This window comes from Eumetopias jubatus, unplaced genomic scaffold, assembly GCF_037043125.1.
Source record: "Eumetopias jubatus isolate StellerSeaLion01/CBP00866 unplaced genomic scaffold, mEumJub1_p1.0 scaffold_11, whole genome shotgun sequence".
Lineage (NCBI taxonomy): Eukaryota > Metazoa > Chordata > Mammalia > Carnivora > Otariidae > Eumetopias > Eumetopias jubatus.
Window position 1 is genome coordinate 689,876 of NW_028274817.1, and position 10,125 is coordinate 700,000.

General features: G+C 48.3%; 1 long non-coding RNA gene across 1 annotated transcript in view; it reads right to left on the reverse strand.

Annotated features, from left to right (window-relative positions):
• The window catches only part of LOC114201613 (uncharacterized), a 36,256-nt gene extending 27,532 nt beyond the window's left edge, over window positions 1-8,724 (reverse strand). The window contains exons 1-4 of the long non-coding RNA XR_003607669.1: window positions 8,636-8,724; window positions 8,342-8,496; window positions 1,879-2,006; window positions 1,134-1,229 (exon numbers count right to left, since the gene is read on the reverse strand). This is a non-coding gene — a long non-coding RNA (uncharacterized LOC114201613). The remainder of the gene's footprint in view (window positions 1-1,133; window positions 1,230-1,878; window positions 2,007-8,341; window positions 8,497-8,635) is intronic.
• Window positions 8,725-10,125: the final 1,401 nt, after the last annotated feature.

The window sequence follows — 10,125 nt, forward strand, 5'->3', positions numbered from 1 at the left end:
CAGTTTTCTTTTTATTTATGTATTTATTAACATATAACGTATTAGTTGTTTCAGGGAAATAATGTACTTTAGATGACCTGAACTTCACCATTTGTCCCACCGGTACCACTGCAAGGAATTTATCCACAGGAGCCAGCCCTGACAAGTCTACAAAGATGTAGTATAAGGTTGTTTGATTTTGGTGTTATACAGAATAATGAAAACCTGGAAACAACCTCCTCATCGATTGTGGATTGGGGTAGATGGATTATGACACGCTGGTAAGGTGGAACGCCATGCAGGCATTAAAGGGGATGAGTTTCCATATCCACCCATATATGTACCGCCCACGGAAAGCTGTCCAAAACACATTATTGAAGGCAAGACAGCAGGCAGAGGATCACAGTGTGTACCTCAGAGTAGCCACCTCTCCACGTGTAGTTGTGCAGAAAGAAAGGGATTAGAAGAACGCTTATTTACAAAGGCAGATGATGATCGTCTCCGGGAGGTAGGATTTCAAGACATTTGTGTTTTTTTCTTTATGTCTCTCTCTCTCTCTCTCTCTCTCTCTCTCTCTTTTTTTTTTTTTTTTTTTAGTTTCTAGAATGAGCATGTATTATCTTTGTCATAGGCAAATCCGAATGGGTAAAAAGAAATCTTTTGTCAAATGAAGGAACGTCTTTAAAAAAAAAAAAAACAAAACAAAACCAAAAAAACCCAAAATGCAACAAATAGTTTCCTTTGTCACCCTCCTTCCACGGCTTTCTTTGGGGTCGAGTTGCCATTATTAAGTATGGTATTCTTCGGACTGGGATGTAAATGTCCTGTGAGGGAGAATGCAATTGGGAACATCTCACCCATAATTACGAATGCTGAATCTACCCAGGTAGCAGAGGACAACAACACGCCACACAACGTTTAGAATTCTTCAAATACTCACTGTTTCTTCTCAGGACTAGAGTTGCAAACTCTATGTCAATCCAGGGCCTCCAAGGGGTCAGTTTTCACTTTCTGTGAATGGATCAGGAATGCGTACCTCCCATGGGGGATACAAAATAAACCTACAACGGCTCTCACTACCAGGAATTGAAAAAGGCCATGCACTCTTTTGTTGACCAGAAGGATGTCAACTCACCTGGCTTTCACTCACTCACCTGGACAGAAACCTCATGGCACTTCTCTTTTCAGCATCCATGGTTCCTCTGCTGGCTGTAGCCGGGAAATCATGTCTGGTTTGGAAACCGGAATCCCTGGTTTTTGAAAAACAACGGGGACTTAGCTATTTGTGCTGGGTACACAGTGGTGTCCCAGAGATCCGTTCTAATCACTTGGCCTTCAGGAGGAGACGGTATTCTAGGACACCCCACAGAGTGGTACCAGGAATATGTCCACAGGGCCCAACCTGACTTCTAAGGAGGACCGGAGGGAAGGAAGGGGGATGGGTGTGGGAGAGGGAGTGGGAGACTGTCCGCTGCGAGGAACAACTGGCTTTGCCTTCCCAGACAGCCTGGGAATCTGGGCACATCTCCGGTGGAGTCTGACCGAGAAGACCAGAGGACAGAGAGAGACCAAAGTCTCTGCAGCAGCATAAGGAGGTTTATCAACAACCCCATTTGCCACTGGGCTTGCAAAAGGAAAAAGAAACGGACACTATCAGGTTCTGGTTCCCAAGAAAACACAAATCTGAGCCCTGGCTCCCCATCTTCAGCCCATAGGGTCCACAGAAGGTACGCTGTCCTTACCCAGGGGGATCGGTGTCCTGTATTTTCCCCAGCGTCCCTGCCTTACCTACATCCCTCTGAGCAAGGTCCGGCTAACTCCTACCTTCCCGGCAGAAGTCTGAGGGCACATCTGTAAATATCACAGACCCCCTAAAAGACCCAAACCATTCCTACTTACCCTGAGCCTCCCTGGGGAAGGCTGGAATTGGTAGCATTGTGGGAAGATGGACAGGAAGGTCTCCTCTGCTCCAAGCCCAATGCTTACTGAGCACCTAGTACGTGTCTGAGTGCTTTACTCCGTGGAAACTACAAAAAAAAAAAAAAAAAGAGCAGACACATCTCTGTCGAGCAGAAAGTCGTTTAATCAGGAAAGAAAAGGGTTCAGGCAGATTCCAATGAGCCCCTACATGCTGGGCGTGGTAAGATGGGAAATTCAGCCGCGAGGAACTGGCTTGATTGGCCCCTTGGTGTATGCTGAGGACTCCCAATTCCAATCCCTCCCAGCCCCAGCTCTCTCTGCCTGCTCAATAAATATTTGTCAAGCGAATAATTAAAACAATTTGAGAACAAAAGCCCTGAGTACAAAGTCAAATGACTAGTTTTATTGTAGAGAGCATAAGGCCTGCTGGAACAACAGAGGAGGAAGAGACGTGGGGGTGGTGATGATGGATGACTGAGAGTGGATTTATGAAGGAGGTGGTCTTTAAGGGAGCGTGAGACTTGGATGGGACACTTCACACCTTTGGCCCATGGCGTCGGAAGTCCTGACAACAGCAGGTAGGTCCCTTCATCTGCTATTGCTTTGCAGAGAGGGATCCCCACTGCCAAACCTTCTGTTGGATTCCTGCAACTGTCTTATAACTGGATTTCCTGCCACCTCTAACCTCATGTCCTACCATTCCATTGTCTAAAGATTTTATTTATTTATTTGAGAGAGAGAGAGAGAGAGAGAAACAGCATGAGAGGGGAGAGGGTCAGAGGGAGAAGCAGGCTCCCCGCTGAGCCGGGAGCCTGATGTGGGACTCCATCCCGGGACTCCGGGATCGTGACCTGAGCCGAAGGCAGTCGCTTAACCAACGGAGCCACCCAGGCGCCCCTACCATTCCATCGTCCAAACCAGAGCGGCCATCTGAAACGCAAACCGAGGCACAGCACGCGTCTTTTTAAAAAAAATCCTCTGCAAGCACTGCTTCTGAGATGAAACCACATTCCTTCAGGTGATATTCTAGACCTTTTCCAACCTGGACCTGATGTACCTGTCTGGTCTCATCTCCTCCGACGCCTGCCCGCACAGACTCCACACTCCAGCAAAACAGTCCCTTTCACTGTTCTCTGAATGCGTCTGTTAGGCTCATTTAAGTTTCCAGTGCTTTTGTGGTTGCTTTCAAACACATTCAAGTTCAAAGGTAATTACCGTCTGACCTTAAAAACACCCTCACTGTCTCCTTGAGGAATTAAAACATCTAGAACCTCATAATTACATGCATAAGTGGAAGAGGTTAGATACGATGACAAAAATAGATACACAAATGGACAAAAAGATTAGAAGGGAATGCACGAATATGAGACATGTGTTGTTGAGTAGTAGAATCATAAACAGTTTCTTCTCTTCTACAAGAAGAAGTATGTTAGTGTTCCTATAACATCTTTTTTACTAATTAAAAGGAAAAAGAGAAAAAGAAAAAAAGCCCCAGCAAAGCAATAGTGTGCCAAATGAGGGCGCCTGGGTGGCTCAGATGGTTGGTTAAGCGTCTGCCTTCGGCTCAGGTCATGATCCCAGGGTCCTGGGATCGAGTCCCGCATCGGGCTCCCTGCTCCTTGGGAGCCTGCTTCTCCCTCTGCTTCTCTCTCTCTCTCTCTCTCTCTCTCTCTCTCTCTCTCTCCTCCTCTGCCTCTCATGAATAAATAAATAAAATCTTTTAAAAAAAATAGTGTACCAAATGATAGGAGGCTTTAAGGTAAAGAATCTGCCTTGGGGACAATTATGCAAGTGAAAGGGCAGAGTGGGCTGGATTTACCCCAGACACCATCATGGAAGAGAAGAGTTTTGAGTTAACAGTAGGAGGGAATGGTCTGAACCACGTCACAACAACTAGAAGGAGCAGAAGGCTTGTGCTCCAAAGACACAACCAAGACCGCTGCCTATAAGAGGAGGGTCAGGGACTAGAATGGACCGGCTCTGGGAGCACAGGCAAATGGATGGAAGTCAGACAACTCCTAGACAAGAGATCATGCCACCATACTTGGTGCCCAGTGGCCACCAATATCTAGAAATGGTACATGGCTGGTACCTGAGAACACACTGGTTTTGCTGCAGTTACGAGGGCTGTATCCTTGGGGGTTGGGGGGGCGGGGGGGGGAAACAAACAAACAAAAAAAAGTAGTGAATTCCCAAGGGAATATTATTCCTTTGGGAACAGCAGGAGTTTCTGAGGATGAGAGGAAGCAGGAAGGAAAATAATATTTGTGGAGTGTCTCTACACATGCTAGGCACCACGGTCAGAAGTTACATAGAGGGTAGGCCATGAAACCTTCACAACAACCCTGTGAGGTAGGTATATACACCTCTTAAACCCTTTCATAGCAGAAATACGTTCAGAGTGGTTCTAGAACTTGCCTAGCACCTAGCATGTGAGTGACAGAGTCAATGAGTGCCCGTGTATATTTCTGAGCAACCTGAAAGGGAACACAGACACATGAAAGTTGATCGTATTGAACAGTGAGATCACGGGTGCTTTCCCGATGACTTCTGTATTTCTTAATGTTGTCATAATCATGTTAAGGCAGTTTCTTTTGACTGTAAATTAAAAAGGAATTAGTTTGAAAAAAGATCTTGAAATGCCAAAAAAAAAAAGCAGTCATTAAACTCTGTAATCAACTTTTTACAAATAAGAGAATGAAGATATATGACAGTTCCCCGAGAAGCCATTAGTTTGATGGATTCCTAAATGCCCTCCTCGCCGCCCCCCCCCATACCCATTAATGTGATCTGAAGTCCAGTTTAAAAAATTTAAGGATTAGGATTCAAGTCCCAAAAGTCAACTGTTAAAATTTTTCGAGTCATTTTTAGAGAGATAAAATAATAAAAGCAAGATTTTTAAAAACAATGGAGATCTTGAAATGCCAGGGGGGAAAAAAAAGAAGCAATCATGAAACTCTATAATCAATTTTTTACAAATAAGAGAATGGAAATATATGACAGTTCCCCGAGAAGCAGCCGGAGGCCAGGAATCTTGGCTCAGATAGCTGAAGCACTGCAGGGATTGATGCCCCTTGCCAACAGGGCAGGAGAGAATCTGGATGCTGGTGTTCCCAGAGGCGAGAGAGTTTTCAAAGTGAAGCTTCTAGAGGAGCTGGCTTTGTCAGAGGCTGCATCCCTGCGTCCTACATCACATTCTCAATGCAAACAACACAATTTTATATGATGGGGACAATGACGGCTAAAACGGTTTATGCTCTGACTGGTCCATGAAATGCAACTGAACAGATTATTCTCATCTCCGCGAAGGAGCTGAGTCCTTTGAGCTGCATCTCTCAAACTGTGCCTCAGGTGGGTAAATCATGTTTAACAAGTGAGCCTAAACTACGGAAAGCAATAGTTTTATTTAGATCTCAAAGCCTCTGAAAGTCTTGTGCCAATTCATATGCCCGACACAAGAAATGGAGATAAAACTTGAAATCTAATTCATTTAGTTTTTGCTCTAAATCCACTTCCCTGGTCTTGAAAAGAGTCGCACTGATAACAGATTTGTATATCTGAATTTATACGCAATGTGGAGTGTTGAAAAACCGGCGCCTGGGTGGGCTCAGTCGGTTGACTGTCCGACTCTTGGTTTCAGCTCAGGTCGTGATCTCAGGGTCATGGGATGGAGCCCCGCATCGGGCTCTGTGCTCAGCAGGGAGTCTGCTTAAGGTTCTGTCTCCCTCCGCCCCTCCCCCAACTCATGTAAGTAAATAACAATCTTTAAAAAAAACTTGCCACTTTGAAAATTGACCTAAATTTCTTAATTTTAAAATTCACCTAAAATCACAGTAAATAAACACCTGCTTTATCGTGGCTAGTACAATAAAAGATGAACTCTTCTTCTGCTTTGTTTTCTTGCATCCAGTGAAAACAACTAGCTGGCGCCAGAAACCAAGCGTTTCCCCCAGGTCTCTGCACAGGCCTGACCAGGTTGTGCCTCCCTAGTGGACCACAGGAAACCCCGCAGGAATCCATGAGTGACTACTTGAGCCAACTGTCCCAGAAAAAAAAGTGGGGGCTTTTTTCCCTCCTTTTACACATTGGCAAAGTACTGTAACTTCGGTCTTTGAAACCCTTCTTACGTGTAAAACAACAGAGTCTCGGAGGGCTTCCTGAGGCCCACTAGTGGTTTCTCGTTTAGGTCATACAAGGGCTGTGATTTTGCCAGGCTTCTGAGCTAAACAAAACAAAACAAACAAAACCCAAACCAACCAAACCAAAACAACGACAACAACAACAACAACCACCACCACCACCACCACCCCAAACCACACACATACACACAGAACCACATCAGGTCACTTTGGGTCTTCCCTCCTCAAAACACCCTCTAGGCTTGCCCTAAAATACTGCCCGCAACATGGCAATCTTCATTCTAAACTTCTTCTCCCTGCTTCCTGATGCATACACGGTAAGGTCCCGTGAAGCTGACTGCCAAGCGTGTACACACCTACCGCGAGGACATCGTGTTGCGTGAAAGAAGCCAGACACAAAAGGACACATACTATCGATTCCACTTAGCAGAGCAAGGTCACAGAGATTGAGAGTCAAATGGTGGTTACCAGGGGCTGGGGGTGGGAGGGAGACGTGGAGTCAGTGTTTAATGGGGACGGAGATTCAGTTTGGGAAGACGGAAAAGTTCTGGGGATGGGTTGTGGCGATGGCTGGGCAACAGTGTGAATGTGCTTGATGCCACCGAGCTGTACACTTAAAAATGGCTAGAACGGTAACTTCTATGTTATATGTATTTTGCCACGATAATTTTTTAAAAGAGTGTAAACACCATCTGGGTTTATACTTATGTATAAACCTAGATTTGTGCCCCGACATACCTTCTCCTCTAGCCTGTCTTCTCACTAGTCCTTGAAAAGAACCGTTCATTTCCGTCCCTGAGCCTTTGCCATATACTCTTCTCTAGCCTGGAAACTGCCCGACTGTCACTTCTAGGTCTCTAAAGGCAGCTGAAGTTTCTCCTTCTTTTGTTCCCCCTAGTACTACCTGTTTGAACTTGTGGTAGGGGTGGTTAACCATGCAGGTTCGTATTATTTCATCATTGCACATTCAGATCTTGTCCTGTTCTCTCCCCCCCCCCCCAACAGGCCCTAAGTCCCTTCGTGCCCAGGCCTGGGTCTTGCATGTGGCATAATAGAGAAGTTTGAGGCACAGAGTAGATGTCAAAGGTGTGATGAATGATCAAGTGGTGGGTGGAGAGGAGAAAACTGCAGAAGGGTGTCCTATGAAGTTCCATCTGCTTCCAAAACGGGCAATCTGTGAGGGGTTTGAGGCCCAACCCCCTGAAGGCAAGTGGCTCAGCAGAGAAACTACAGGGCGGGGCGGGGGGAGGGGGGAGAGGGATGATACCCTCTGTACCTAAGAATTGAGGGAGGCTTTCAGAAAGGAAAAAGAAATCCCAACTCACTTCTAAAGAGACTGTGAGGAGCCCAATCTCTCCCCATTCTTCTGGGTCCCTGTTCTTTTGGGAGAAGAGCAGAGCCTTGGGAAGGTAGTGCTGGAGGAGGAGGAAGAAACCATGAGACGCTCTGGCCCTGTCCTGCAGCAAGCTAAGGTAAAAACTGGGTGCTCCTCGCCTGTGAAATCAGGTTATCACCTGTCCCACCTGCCTTACGGGCACTGCAGTTCGAAGGGAGATAAAAGACACGGCAGTGCTTTGCTAAGTGGAACCCAGAATGAAAGGAAAGGAATGACCGAATGCCTAAGTGGCAGAAACCTTGGCAAGGCAGGGCTTACTGCCAGCAGTAAATGACATCTGAGTTACTCCTCTATACCCAGCCCCGCTGAGGGGGCAGCCGAGAGAACACTCTGGGGCTGTGCTGTCCAGTGGGGCAGCTGCGCAGTCATAAGCGTCTATGCGCGCTGAGCGTGACTTGAGACGTGCTGTACGGTTCAAATACACACTGGATTTTGAAGAGCTGGTGAAGGAAAAAAGAATGTAAAATATCTCACCGATAACTTCTTGCATGGATCGCACACGCTGAAATACTACTTTTGGATACAGTGGGTTAAATAAAACACGCTGTTAAATTTCACCACTTTCTTTGACTTCAGCGCACGTGCAGCTCGCGTTATGCTTCTGTTGGACAGCGGTGCCCCCTGGGGAACGGTGGCGGCCTGACATCGCCCAGGCAACGGATGCCTCCAGCGCGCCACACATCCAGTCTTGCAGTTCTCCCCACCTCCCAAGCCTTCTCCTCCCTCACTCTGGGGAAGGGCTGACCCATCCTACAGCCGCAGCCTGAGGGGCTCGCCTCTCTGCCCCTACCATCACTCTTCCTTCCCGTCTGAGGAGTGGGCTCCAACACCGAGCCCTCTGGGTTCCAGGCACCGTGGCAGAGGGGCGACCCCGCGGGCAGTGCCGTCGGTCCGTGCACCAGCTTACCTCCAGCGCTCAGCCTCGCCAGTCTCCTCCAGCGAGCCCTCATCCAGGTGTCACACGCCGCAACGCCCGGCCGTCACCACGGCAACTCGGTCTCACAGGCCACCAAAGTCCCTCGACGACCGCAAAAAGCCGCCGGCTCCGAAAGGCCGCCAAGCCTGCCACAGGCACACAGGGCGCATGCGCTCGGCGGCCACCGCACGACACGCCACCCCCCCCCACTCCCCCCACCCCCACCCCCCACCCCCCACCCCCCCAGCGGCTCCAGGGCCCGCCGCCGCGTTTCTGGAGTCGCACCCTCTCCCGTTGCGCACTCCCCGGAAAGGGCTGGCTGTTAACCACCCCTGGCCCCCAAGGGTACGCGGAGGCACACTCCCGCCCTCCCGAAGGATCCTGGAAGTTGTAGTCCGCAGCCCAGACGCAGGCGGGGTCGACACGGGCTCCGCCCCTCCACCAGCGGCTGGCGAGGAGGCCGCCGCCGTGGCAGCTGCGTCAGCCGCTACGGGACCTCAAGGACGGGGACCTCGGTGATGAGCTAGTGCCCACCGAGCCGGCCCTGGCTTCCTCGGCCCGGCTGCCTGCTAACACACCTGCAGCCGTGGGTGTCCTGGCAGGGAAGGCACCAGTGTAGTTGTGGGACAGGCACTTGGCGCTCAGCGGACTACGGGGGACAGTGAGGTCGTCGTGAAGATTAACTTCTGCCACAGCTATGGGTTGAGCGCCTTCCATGGGTCAGACGCTAGCCCAGGCTCGGGAGAGCAGAGAACCCAGACAGGCACAGGCCCTGCCCTTGGGGAACTAAGCAGTTACAGAGCAGGGAGTCCAGGTGCAAGGATGCAGGAAGCTGCTGAAAAGGGTAGCCAATCCCTACCCACGGCAACAGTAGAGGTGGGACGCCGTAGGGGACTTTCCCAACCGGAGAAATGCCTGAACGTACCCAGGCCTCAACTCCACGGAGCCTGATTCGGTTCTGGGTCTCTATGGACCACCTGCTTGCATCAAAGCACGGCTAAAAGGAACAACACAATTTAGCCAGGCAGAGGTGAAGGGCAAATACCAGTTACACCAATAATCTCCTCCAACACCCCCAAACACCATCGAATCCAACCCCAAATTATGTTCATTTTACCTTCGAACTATCAAATTCGTTTACTTTTCTACACCCCCTTACAAACCACCAAATTCGTTTACTTTTCTATACCCCCATAGTCCGACTGAGGGTTCTGCAAAAAAGAGGTTTGTGTGCCTCTGGGGGTGTGCACACTTTCCAAGGCTTGGGGGCGGGGGGGAAGTCCTATGTTGAATTTCCACATTCAGGTGCTTAAGACCTGATGCTCTGTTCATCCATGCTGTCCATCGCCACAATTGCTTTCTTGAACTTTACAAAGGAAGCAAACTCATTATTCATCCCAAAAACTGGAGTGTATTATCCCAATATTTTAAAACCCCAGTGGACTGGAAAAATAAAGGAACACCACCCATTATAGTTTAGAAAAACCCTCCGTCAGTGAGTTAATCAAATCATCAAGAAATGCTCTTAAGACTTGAATTTTCCTACCCTACACACACGAATTTCTGCTGGGAATGATGCCTGGTTCCAAAACATCAGTATTTTAGCCTGTGTGGATGATTTGAAGTCTAACGTGCCACAATATTATTACATAATTTATACTTTCTGAAAAACAGACTCCCCACAAGAGCTTTTGTTTTTTGTTGTTTTCTGTTGTTTTTTTTGTTTTGTTTTGTTTTGTTTTGTTTTTAACAGTTATTCTTGATGCTTGTGCCTG